General features: G+C 33.5%; 1 protein-coding gene across 2 annotated transcripts in view; it reads left to right on the top strand.

Annotated features, from left to right (window-relative positions):
• Positions 1 to 12,289, top strand: part of rept (RuvB-like helicase 2 rept) — a 390,162-nt gene that overhangs the window by 293,013 nt on the left and 84,860 nt on the right. The gene's annotated exons all lie outside the window — the stretch shown is intronic.

The raw sequence follows: 12,289 nt of genomic DNA, 5'->3' as shown, positions 1-12,289 counted from the left end.
AATGTAGATTGGGGTTTAAAAACCTGAAGAAAAGGTGTCAGATGAATCGGTGGAATTTAGAGAAGCTTGAGGATGAGGAGGTAAAGAAGATTTTTGAGGAGGACATCGCAAGAAGTCTGAGTAAAAAAGATAAGGTAGAAAATGTAGAAGAAGAATGGGAGAATGTTAAAAAGGAAATTCTTAAATCAGCAGAAACAAACTTAGGCGGAATAAAGAGAACTGGTAGAAAACCTTGGGTTTCAGACAATATATTGCAGCTGATGGATGAACGTAGAAAATATAAGAATGATAGTGATGAAGAAAGTAAAAGGAACTATCGGGAATTAAGAAATGCTATAAACAGGAAGTGCAAACTGGCGAAAGAAGAGTGGATTAAAGAAAAGTGTTCAGAAGTGGAAAGAGAAATGAACATTGGTAAAATAGACTGAGCATACAGGAAAGTTAAGGAAAATTTTGGGGTACATAAATTAAAATCTAATAATGTGTTAAACAAAGATAGTACACCAATATATAATACGAAAGGTAAAGTCAAATAGATGGGTGGAATATATTGAAGAGTTATACGGAGGAAATTGATTAGAAAATGGTGTTATAGAGGAAGAAGAGGAAGTTGAGGAGGATGAAATGGGAGAAACAATACTGAGATCTGAATTTAAGAGAGCATTAAAAGATTTAAATGGCAGAAAGGCTCCTAGAATAGACAGAATACCTGTGCAGTGCAGGTAAGGAAGCGATTATACAAACTGGTGTGTAATATTTATGAAAAAGGGGAATTTCCGTCAGACTTCAAAAAAAGTGTTATAGTAATGATACCAAAGAAAGCAGGGGCAGATAAATGTGAAGAATACAGAACAATTAGTTTAACTAGTCATGCATCAAAAATCTTAACTAGAATTCTACACAGAAGAATTGAAAGGAGAGTGGAGGAAGTGTTAGGAGAAGACCAATTTGGTTTCAGGAAAAGCATAGGGGCAAGGGAAGCAATTTTAGGCATCAGATTAATAGTAGAAGGAAGATTAAAGAAAAACAAACCAACATACTTGGCGTTTATAGACCTAGAAAAGGCATTCGATAACGCAGACTGGAATAAAATGTTCAGCATTTAAAAAAAATTAGGGTTCAAATACAGAGATAGAAGAACAATTGCTAACATGTACAGGAACCAAACAGTAACACTAACAATCGAAGAACATAAGAAAGAAGCCGTAATATGAAAGGGAGTCCGACAAGGATGTTCCCTATCTCCGTTACTTTTTAATCTTTACATGGAACTAGCAGTTAATGATGTTAAAGAACAATTTAGATTTGGAGTAACAGTACAAGGTGAAAAGATAAAGATGCTACGATTTGCTGATGATATAGTAATTCTAGCCGAGAGTAAAAAGGATTTAGAACAAACAATGAACAGCATAGATGAAGTCCTACGCAAGAACTATCGTATGAAAATAAACAAGAACAAAACAAAAGTAATGAAATGTAGTAGAAATAACAAAGATGGACCACTGAATGTGAAAATAGGAGGAGAAAAGATTATGGAGGTAGAAGAATTTTGCTATTTGGGAAGTAGAATTACTAAAGATGGACGAAGCAGGAGCGATATAAAATGCTGAATAGCACAAGCGAAACGAGCCTTCAGTAAGAAATATAATTTGTTTACATCAAAAATTAATTTAAATGTCAGGAAAAGATTTTTGAATGTGTACGTTTGGAGTGTACCTTTATATGGAAGTGAAACTTGGACAATCGGAGTATCTGAGAAGAAAAGATTAGAAGCTTTTGAAATGTGGTACTATAGGAGAATGTTAAAAATCAGATGGGTGGATAAAGTGACAAATGAAGAGGTATTGCGGCAAATAGATGAAGAAAGAAGCATTTGGAAAAATATAGTTAAAAGAAGACACAGACTTATAGGCCACATACTAAGGCATCCTGGAATAGTCGCGTTAATATTGGAAGGACAGGTAGAAGGGAAAAATTGTGTAGGCAGGCCATGTTTGGAATATGTAAAACAAATTGTTAGGGATGTAGGATGTAGAGGGTATACTGAAATGAAACGACTAGCACTAGATAGGGAATCTTGGAGAGCTGCATCAAACCAGTCAAATGACTGAAGACAAAAAAAAAGTTGAAAGTGGTAGTGCGTACCTGTACATTAAACAAATGTACCATTATTGCCAATTGATAGCACGTAACAGATTTTACAAATAATTATTCTACATTATTTTTTGATATTTGTTTAAATATTCAGTATTGCTTAATTAAAACAAGTTTGTCTTAGATAGGTTCACCTGGGGGTAAAACATAACTATGATATTTAAGCAGAACAGTTCTTTATTAAATTTAATAAGTAGTGTTAATCTGTAATATAACTGCTAAAAATATTACCATACACACACAAATATGTAGGAATATAAAAGATAAGATAAGATAAATTGAAACATTAATTTGGTTTTGATTTTTTTTTTTTTTAATAACAAATAATAGGTTGCATATGCGTTGTCAGAACTGCAATTTTTATATGTATTAAAGTTTCAAACAGACTAGTGGCGCTATGTTCTAGACAAGCTAGGTATTCTCATTTGAGCATATTTCAGTTGTAAGCAAATACATACTTAAAGCGAGAGCGTCCTTTGTGTGTATGTTACTTCCTTGTACTGCAGACCAAACACTGCCATCTGCCTTATAATGAAAGTAAATTTATTCATTCTTAATTTATTTAAAAACTTAATACAAACTGTTTTTCCAGTTCTATTTCACAATATTACACATGTAATATTCTTTCAACAATTTTCAACTAATATTGATTTAGATAATTGAAATTTTTTCATTCGCTACATCATTTGTTCTTTCTGTTACAGGGATAGAAGTTACAGAGACCCAGAGGATATTCATCATCTCATGAAAGAAAACACTGATGACATTTCAGATTGTGATATTGACGATACAAATGATGTAGATTTTGAAGTTGAAGCTACTGAAGAGGAAAACCATCAAAGTGATTACGAATAATCAGACCCTGGGCAAAGACGAACAGACACTGAAGAAACAGATTAGAGATTTTATGTTTTTAAGACTTAGAAACATTGAGGATGAGTTTTCTTCTATCATTACCAGCTAAAACAAAATCTAAAAATATGATCAAAGTATTTCCAGGCCTGAAAAGAAATGCATGACTTAGTCCTATGAAATTAGATCCTTTCTTACTCTTTATCACTCCAGATATGAATGATAACATTATTGTAAATACAAACATATACTGATAAAAAACTGACTGACAATTATTCCAGGACTAGAGACTAAAATATACAACTCGATCAGAAATTATGACATTATTTGGTGCAATTTTTCCTAACTGGAATGACACTTCTTAGAGCTAATTTAAGCTATAAGAGATTTCTTTTTTAACTCATATGCATAAGATTTGATGACATAATGACAAGGCAAGAACTTGAAAAGGCAGACAAACTTGCAGCAATAAAAGATTTTCATAGCTCATTTGTTTCTAACTGCAAAAATAATTATAATTCCGGTGACTTTGTTGCAATAGACGAAATGCGAAAAGCATTTTGCGGCTTCATTTAGTATTTACCTAATAAGCCAGCAAAATATGGACTGAAACTATATGTAATGTGTGGCAGTAGAACCTTTTATACTTGTAACATAGAAATATATTGTGGAAAACAAGTAGACGGTCCATTTTTGATATCAAATAAGCCAATTGATATAAGTAAAAGACTGTTTGAAACAATTCTTTCATCCTACAGAAATTTAACTACAGACAAATGGTACAGTAGTTATGCTGCACACTGCTATTTACTTGAAAATAAGTTTAACCTTTGTTGGTACATTAAGGAAGAATAATGTGCAAATGCCCCCAAAAAAGGCCTTCCAAAGGATATGTCAATGGTTTTGTAAAATTCAAACCTCTACCGGAAGCTGTGAAAAAGAAAACTTTTTCTCTCTGCAGAGCACATAAAAATATGAAGACAGGTGCAAAAGAAATATCAGCTGGAATCATAGCCTCTACGAAGTGACTTGTAATCCATGGTAACAGCAAGGAATAAATAATGTGGAAAGTTTTGCTGTGGTGTTTTGTTGAAAACAACCAATACTACTATGACAAAAAAGTGGTTGGACAGTTATTCCTAGTAAAACTATGAGAAATTTATGTGCAGTCTAAATAATGCTACAAGCACAGCAGTGCGTCACAAACAGGCACGCTCGGCAAAGGGTTAAATTACGAAGAACAAAGGAGCTAGAAAATATTTAACTTAAAAGGAAAACACAAAGCTATTTCAAACAGAAATAATTTTATTTCTCAGACTAACTATTTTATCCATTCGTTTCCATTATTCCCAAAATAATAAATTTTTAGCGACTTTTCAGCAGAAAAAAAGAATTTTTTTACTTTTATCTATAGCTGACCTGGTTCAGAATGAAAACATACATAATTCACTCCTAAACTAAAAACCCTTACTCTACTTTATATTTATTTGATATTTTATTCACGACATGAATTTTAATATGTGTATAATTATAAATAAAGTTAACACGTTACATAGTCATAATCTTCATCACATAGTGAATAACTAAATGTGACATAAACACATAAAAATCAGGGCAGTACAAAAACACTTTTTTAGGTATAAAATATATTTGAGATAACATTACTTTAATGGAATGAAATAATGATATAACTGAAAGTGTGTTACAATGACTAAAAATGAAACAAGGTAACATTGTCGGAGAGAACAAAATATTTAGTTAAATATTCATGTTCTTTATATTAATAATATTAACTGTATTTAAATATTATTTACTAAAAATAATTTATGAGGTAAATTATAATAATATGTATTTTTATTGAGTATAAAATTAATAATGTAACATGAAAGATTATTAATAGGTATGCAATTAAATGTACGTCATGTTTTCTTGTAAGAAAAAAGTTAAAATGGGTGACAGAATTAGATATGGAAACAGATTTCAACTGACTTTGGAAAGACAGAGAAAGAGTTAGTGAGTGTGAAAAGGGAGAGGCAAGGGAATGGGCAAGATGAGGACATTGTGATGGAATAAAATAGATCAATTTGAGGTATCTTCAATGTCATAATGGGCAGAATAGAGAGGTACAGAAAAAGAAAAAGTATTTATGTTAAAAAAAATATGTTTTATTTTTTTTCATTCCAAATTATTTTACTAAATACATTAATAACAGTTTCTTATAATAACAAAGGTCAACACTAATTATTTATAATTATACCTTAAATGATTATTATTCATATAAGGGACAAACAATTTTATAAAAAACTGTCAGAAATAAAAGAAGAATTGTAAAAACAATGAAACAGTGTATGGCATTGTAAGAGATTATATGTAAAATATACCTTTGCCATTCATTCCAATGCAGAAAATATTCTAATACTGCCAGTTGTGAGTAAATGTTTTTGCTGTTCATGATTTGAAAACTGAAAGTTGTCATTTATATGTACATTATGAAGGTATATGTAAAAGTACCAAATGCGGTAGGCAGTCAGTTTCACGTACGATTTTATATGTAACAACATATCATTCACTACCAAAGAATTTCATTTGTTTTAAGATGGCTGCGGTGGTCAAAATCAAAATCATACATTGATAAGATTCTTTTAAGCACTAGGAACAACCAACTAGATCAGTTGTAGCTGGAGAATTTATTGACAGTATTGTACTACACACTTGCCAAACTAGGGATCAATTTGGAGTCATTAGTGGTGCCGTTAGAGAAAGGGTTTCCAAATGGGATTATAAATCCTATAAATGAAAATAAATTCAGGATCTTATGAAAATCCGATAATATTTACCAGATGATCCAAACAACTTTTATAGCGCCATTTTTTCATGAGCTACCACTCATGTGATTGGCTTCAATAAAAACATGAATTTTGTGCTCTCTTAAAATAATATAAATAATTCAGTTCAGTGTGTTCTTTTCAATTTTTTATCATGTTTAAATATTGCCTTTGAAGTACAGAGCTCATTCAGTATGTGTTGGCTTTCGCATGACTGAAGTTTTGGCAATTTTAAAGTAACTTTAAATTCATTCTGTACCATAGTTTAACTCATAAAGCTCAGGACTGCTTTCTTTTTACTTTCAGTCTTCTTCATATAACTGAATTGCCATAATCAATGTGCATTCAAAAAGCCAACGCAATAAACCTTAAATTAATATTACATTGAATAGCTACTCTGAGCCCAAGCAATGCTACCTATGGGCGAGATAAGGAACTGATGGGAGTGGCTGATAAAAGAACAGTTGTCTTGGTGATAATATGCATGCAATGAATGAACTGAGTGGGTAACAAACAATCCTTATCTATTAGTTCTATTCCAAGTTGTTAAACTGATACATTTATAATATCTTTATTTGTGAACCATAAAAGGACTATCTTCTATAAGTTGGCTATGTAACCCACAGTTAATATTTATTTTAACTTTTGATCCAATAAAATTTAATATTTTATAGTTTGTAAAACTGTCTCTTAAAGCTGAAAAACTAAAACAGCAAGCCTTAAGTTATATTTAGTGACTACAAATACAGGAACTATAGAATAGTAAAAAATGGTGACATCTAATGGCACTTCTTGGGAAGGAACTGTGATATGCCTCAATCAAAATAAACGCAAATGCAACAACAGTGTTAATGTATAATTGTAAAACATACTGGCCCTCATCCTGCAACCCTCAGGTTGCTATCACCTGCTGCATCAAACACACATATGGCTTCACTCAACAGTCGCCAATTATTGTCTCGTGCATCACCAGCCACCTTTATCTGCCGTGACTTCCATGCAGCCATCCGTTTCACATTGACCATTGTCAGCCGTCCCGTCGACACCATTTCTTCCCGCATCTTCTGCGTTCTCTACTTCGTCTCTCAATCATCATTTACAGTTACATCAATAACAACTATGGTCCAGTTTTAGTAGAACCACACTCCAAACCTGATAATACTTCAAATAACAGTCAGTTTGCTCTGGACACCACTGCTCTTCCATTTCCTCCTTTGGAGGATTCATGTGATCCAGCTGTGCAGAGGTTAAAGGAAGAAATCCGCCAATTACAAGAGCAACTCTGTAAAATGCTAGACCACTCAATCAAGTCTTCATCAGGCTGTTTCAATTTACTGACCAAGTCTTTGTTGCAAATATAAACAACATGAGTGCTGATGACATCTACTGTCCACAAGGCTAAAATGTTCAGTGACCTCAATTGTGGTACCCAGTGTGACATTTCTTCTGCTGCAGCATGTCCAAAACTTGATTTTATTCGAATGTTGGTTGACAATGGAATGCAAACAAACTTTCCATGTAACAAATGTACAGCATTAAAGGAGGAGATCAAAAATACATCAAAAATACTCGATTCGAGTATTGGAGGAAGAAATAAAAAGTGTGAAAAGCATGCATGTTAACACATCTACTACAGTGGAACAGAGCACATCAATAGAGGACTTGAAAAATAATTCTGGTGTGTGAGGTGAATTGCAGGAGGTAAAGGGCCAAACTGAATTTACTCCAGTAGAAAATAAAAAAAAGGAAAAAGAAAATCACCAATGTGATTAAAAATGGTAGTGCGCTTAAAAAAGTTAATGTAAAAACACTTAAGAAAGCTAGTGAAATTGTATGTGAAACACATACAAAATAACCCAAAAAATCAGCATCCCTTTCAAAAATGTGACTGTGTTGGGGGACAGTCATGTGAGACACATACCAACAATAATGAAAGAGTCCCTCTCTCCATTAGGTGGGAGTTAGTGGAGTGTGCAAGACTGGTGGTGATGGTGGTCTACTGGACACTGAACCAAAATCCACTCCTCCAACGAATGCTTCGTAATAGTGGTTGGGACCAATGACATCTCTGCTGGGAGACAAATTGTCATCATTAGGCGTATGGAAGACCTTATGAAGAAGTGTAATAGTAACTCCAAAATCCTAATTTCATCTCTGCCAACACGATTTCATCTGGTCCATGACATTTCATTGTTAACAATTACATCAAGGAACTATGCCAGTGCTGTAAAGATATGGAATTTCTCAATATTGGGAGTATCAAACAACACCTCTATACAGCGCATGGACTGCATCTTCTAGTTAGTAGGAAAAAACCGTTCTCAAAACTAATTTTGGAGAAAGTGGTTCAGTCATTCCTGAATTCTGATCTGCCCCAAGCCAAGTGATAAGACTGTCCCTGTTTCTATGGCTGCCTCTTCCAAGACTCAAACAAAACTGCCAGCACCAAGCCCCCAAACTCTACTCTTTGATTCTTATGCAAGTGCTATAGTGAACAATCTCCCTCTTCAAGATTCAACTCCTCTGGACCACTCAATGGCCAGCATCAAGGACACCTCTCTGAGGTGTTGTCATTCTGTGTACAAAAAAAAAAAAAAATATATACTAAAGAGTATAAAACCAAGTTAGGCCAGAGTACATCGGGTTCATCATCTAAATTTGTACTTCAAAATTATTCTTTCTCAAAATTCAAAACTTTACATCAGAACGCTTAAATGGCCACTAATAACGAAGATGGGTTCACGATAGTGTGCCAAGAACTTCAGCCGAATATATTTGTAATTTCAGAACATGACTTTACATCAGAAATCATTCAATTCTTCAAAATTTCAAATTACAATTTAACACAGGTTTTTTTGCCGACCACAAAGGGGGCGGTGTGGCAATTTTTCTAAAACACCCATTAAAATCCAAACCATTGAAAATCTCCTACTCTGTCGATCTTGATTTCAAATTCTGTGCAGTTAAAATCCAAACCAAGGTGCATGGAAGAGTGGGTTGTATAGATCTCCATACTAATTATCACATACAAATTCTTTCTTTTGATGGACTCAAATCTCTTATAACTTTCTCATTTTGAAAAGAAATAAATTCACTATAATAGGTGATTTAAATGTAGATGTATTAAGCCATGCTTACCCCCGCAGCTTTGTGATATTCTCAATTCTTTTGATTTAAATTGGTCTGTGAACGAGCCAACTAGAGTGATGTCCACATAGAGAACAGCTCGCGACAACGTCATAATGAACATTCCAAATTTCTCAATTTCAGTAGTAAAAACGACTATTTTGGACCATTATGCCCAGAAGGTTGAGTTTAATGGAAAGCCAGAAAAAACCCAACCTACATAACAAAAAGATTAATTAGTAAAGAAAATATTAAACAGCTTAACTCCAAATTAAAAGTGAAACTTGGGATTTCTTACAAAAATATAAGTGCCCAAATGAGAAATTCAATAAATTCTACAATTGTTTTAATTGTTATTTAGAAATCCCAAGTCCTTTCAAAAAATTCAAAAATAAATTTAAACTAGCAGAATTTCTGGATGACTCCAGATATTCTTGTCAAGAGAAAAAATTAAGTTTTATTATTCAATTTATTTTAACACCCAAAATGAAAGACTCAAATGTTTTTTCAGAAATTACAGAAAGATCTTCAAAAAAGTTATTCGTGTGAATAAATCCTATTATATTAATAAATCACCAACAGCAAAAATTTTTCAAAAACTGCATGGCAAATTATCATAACACAAAGGGAAAAGCAATCAAAAAGTCAGAAACCAGTTTCTATTAAAGTAGAAGATAAAATGATTGCAGACCCACAGGAAGTTGCAAACGAGTTTAACTATTAATTTGCCTCAGTTGAACATGGTTCAACATTCAATGGGCCTCGGCTTCGCTCCAAATTATCTAATGTTGTACAAACAATTGCTTCCATGGCTCTTACACCTGTTGATGAGGTGGAGGTGACATGCATTATTCAAAAGCTGACCCTGAAAAAGACGTGTGACATTGATGGCATGTCTGTGAGGTCGCTAAAGCAGTGCTGCAGGCACATCATAAAACCACTCACAGAGATGATCAATTTATCCTTTGTAGCAGGACTTTTTCTGATGCCTTAAAAACAGCTAGAGTAGTTCTAACATTCAAAAAAGATGACCCACATCAAACCAATAACTACCACCCTATTTCCATTCTTCTAGTTCTGAGTAAGATTTATGAAAGTCTCTTCTTAGAAAGACTTCTCAGCTTTCTGGAAATATTTAACATTCTTGCTTCAGAGTAATTTGGTTTTAGGAAAAATAAAAGCACAACTGATGGTGTAAGAGATTTTATTGATGGTGCTGTCAGGGGTTGGGTAGGCAAGAACATGTGCTTGGCATATTTCTTGACCTTTCCAAGGCGTTCGATTGTGTGCATTATGAGACATTACTGCACCACTTAGAGATGTGTGTGTGGGGTCTGCCACATAAATGGGTGGTGTCTTACCTTCAGGATTGTAACAGTGTGTCCAGATCTCGGGTGCCACATCTAACAGAGTAAGATAAACCATGAGTGATCAATTTTGGAGCCAGTTGTGTTCCTAATTTACGCCAACAACCTGAAATCATTTGTCCATCATGGAGATGTGATTCAGTATGCTGATGACACAACTCTCTGCTTCAGAGATAAATCTTTAAGTTATTTGGAGGTCAAAACTTTAGTTGAACTGAACACTTTTCAGAAATAAACTTAAGGACCACTAAATCAAAGTTGAACGTTATTAAATTTTGTCTGCAACAGCATGAGCATGATAGGAAACCTTCTGTGATGGTTTGCATATCCATTCCTGGATGTGCACCTTGATTGAGGACTGACTTGGGATAAACATGTTTGCGCTAAGATTTCATTGGGCATCTTTGCCCTGTGTAAACTCGCAAGTCTGCTCTTTAGATCTGTTGAAAATAGGCTTATATTTGCACACTTGTCTTAGCGATTCAAATTTGGGGATACTGTGGTCTGAGCTTAGCTGAGTAGGGTGTTTCAGCTGCAGAAGAAAGCTGTTAGAGTGATCATGAAATTAAAATTCAGTCGTATAGGGATGCCTTCTCGGAGCTGGGATTTTTGAATTTGCCCGGTCTTTATATCTTGGATGTTATAGTGTACTGCTGTTTGAAATGCAATTTAGTGTAGAACAGAGATGTACATCTTTATGCCCAACAGCGGCTTTTGAACGTTTGCTGTTGCAAGTTAGTGTCAGATTAATTAATAGGTTCCCAGAGGATTTCAAACAAATTTCCATTCTGAGACAGTTTAAATCTCGACTTTAACACCTTTTGGTGTCTGGAGCGTTCTATTCTGTTGACGAGTTCATGGATGGCCACTGGGATAATTAATCAAAATTCTATGACATAGCCTAATGTCATAAAGATGTGAATTTTACATGAATGATAAGATTTGTATGTTTGAAGGGGGCAACTGAATGGATGGAAAGGACTTTAGATTTTTTAAATTTTAATCATTTCTGTAGACTTTTAACCAGATTTTTCTAGTTATTGAATGTTGACAATTGTGATGCAATTTTGTATTGTCTTTTACACACTAAAAGGATTACTTATTTATTATTAATGTATCACCCAAGAAGGAGAACAAGAAAATGTACAAAATTATTAACCTGTTTAGAAAAACATATTACAAACAATAAACAAATATTAAAAATCATTCTGTTTTATTATTTTCTATCCTTCAAATTTATAGTTTTAAATATCTATTTACTGAAAATTGGGGTTTATAATTGAAATGACATATATCTACCAGTTATTTAAGTAAATAAATTATTATTTGAAAAGGTCATCAAGATTTTTCATATTTAAAACAATTTTATGAGATACTTAGTAACTTGAGGTTCAATCATATATAAAGAATATTGAATACATATATAAATAAAGTTTTTATGCTGGTGAAAGTTCAAATCAGGGTATTGTATAAACAAGTTTTCTAGGATTTGTAACCATAGAAAAGTCTTCAGTATTGGAACTAACAGATTGTTTTAAAACAGTTAAGCATACTAAGATTGCACTCAGTTTTTCCATTCAAACTGGAGTTGCCAAGGGTATGTCATCTCTCCGCTGCTGTTCAACATTGTAATTGACATAATAATGAGGAGAGAATTTGCAGGAAGGCATGGAGTACAGTATGATAAGGATCACTACCTAACTGACCTGATGTCTGCAGACAACAGCACCATATTTCCTAACACTGAAACTGAGGCCACAGATATTTTGTATGAGATCTCTAGTATAGCAGAGTCCTTCAGACTGAGGATCAATGTTGACAAAACAAGATATATACTAACAACTGACGGCTCATAGTCCATTGTTGGAACAAGAAAATGATTGATTCCTGAAGTCAAAAAAGAAGATAAACACCTGATTCACAATAAAAAAGGTGGAGAAAGAATAGCAGCTGCATATGGGGTGT

Source organism: Lycorma delicatula, chromosome 1 (genome assembly GCF_047948215.1).
Source record: "Lycorma delicatula isolate Av1 chromosome 1, ASM4794821v1, whole genome shotgun sequence".
Lineage (NCBI taxonomy): Eukaryota > Metazoa > Arthropoda > Insecta > Hemiptera > Fulgoridae > Lycorma > Lycorma delicatula.
Note: the sequence above shows the minus strand (reverse complement) of the source record. Positions and strands in the feature narration are given on the sequence as shown.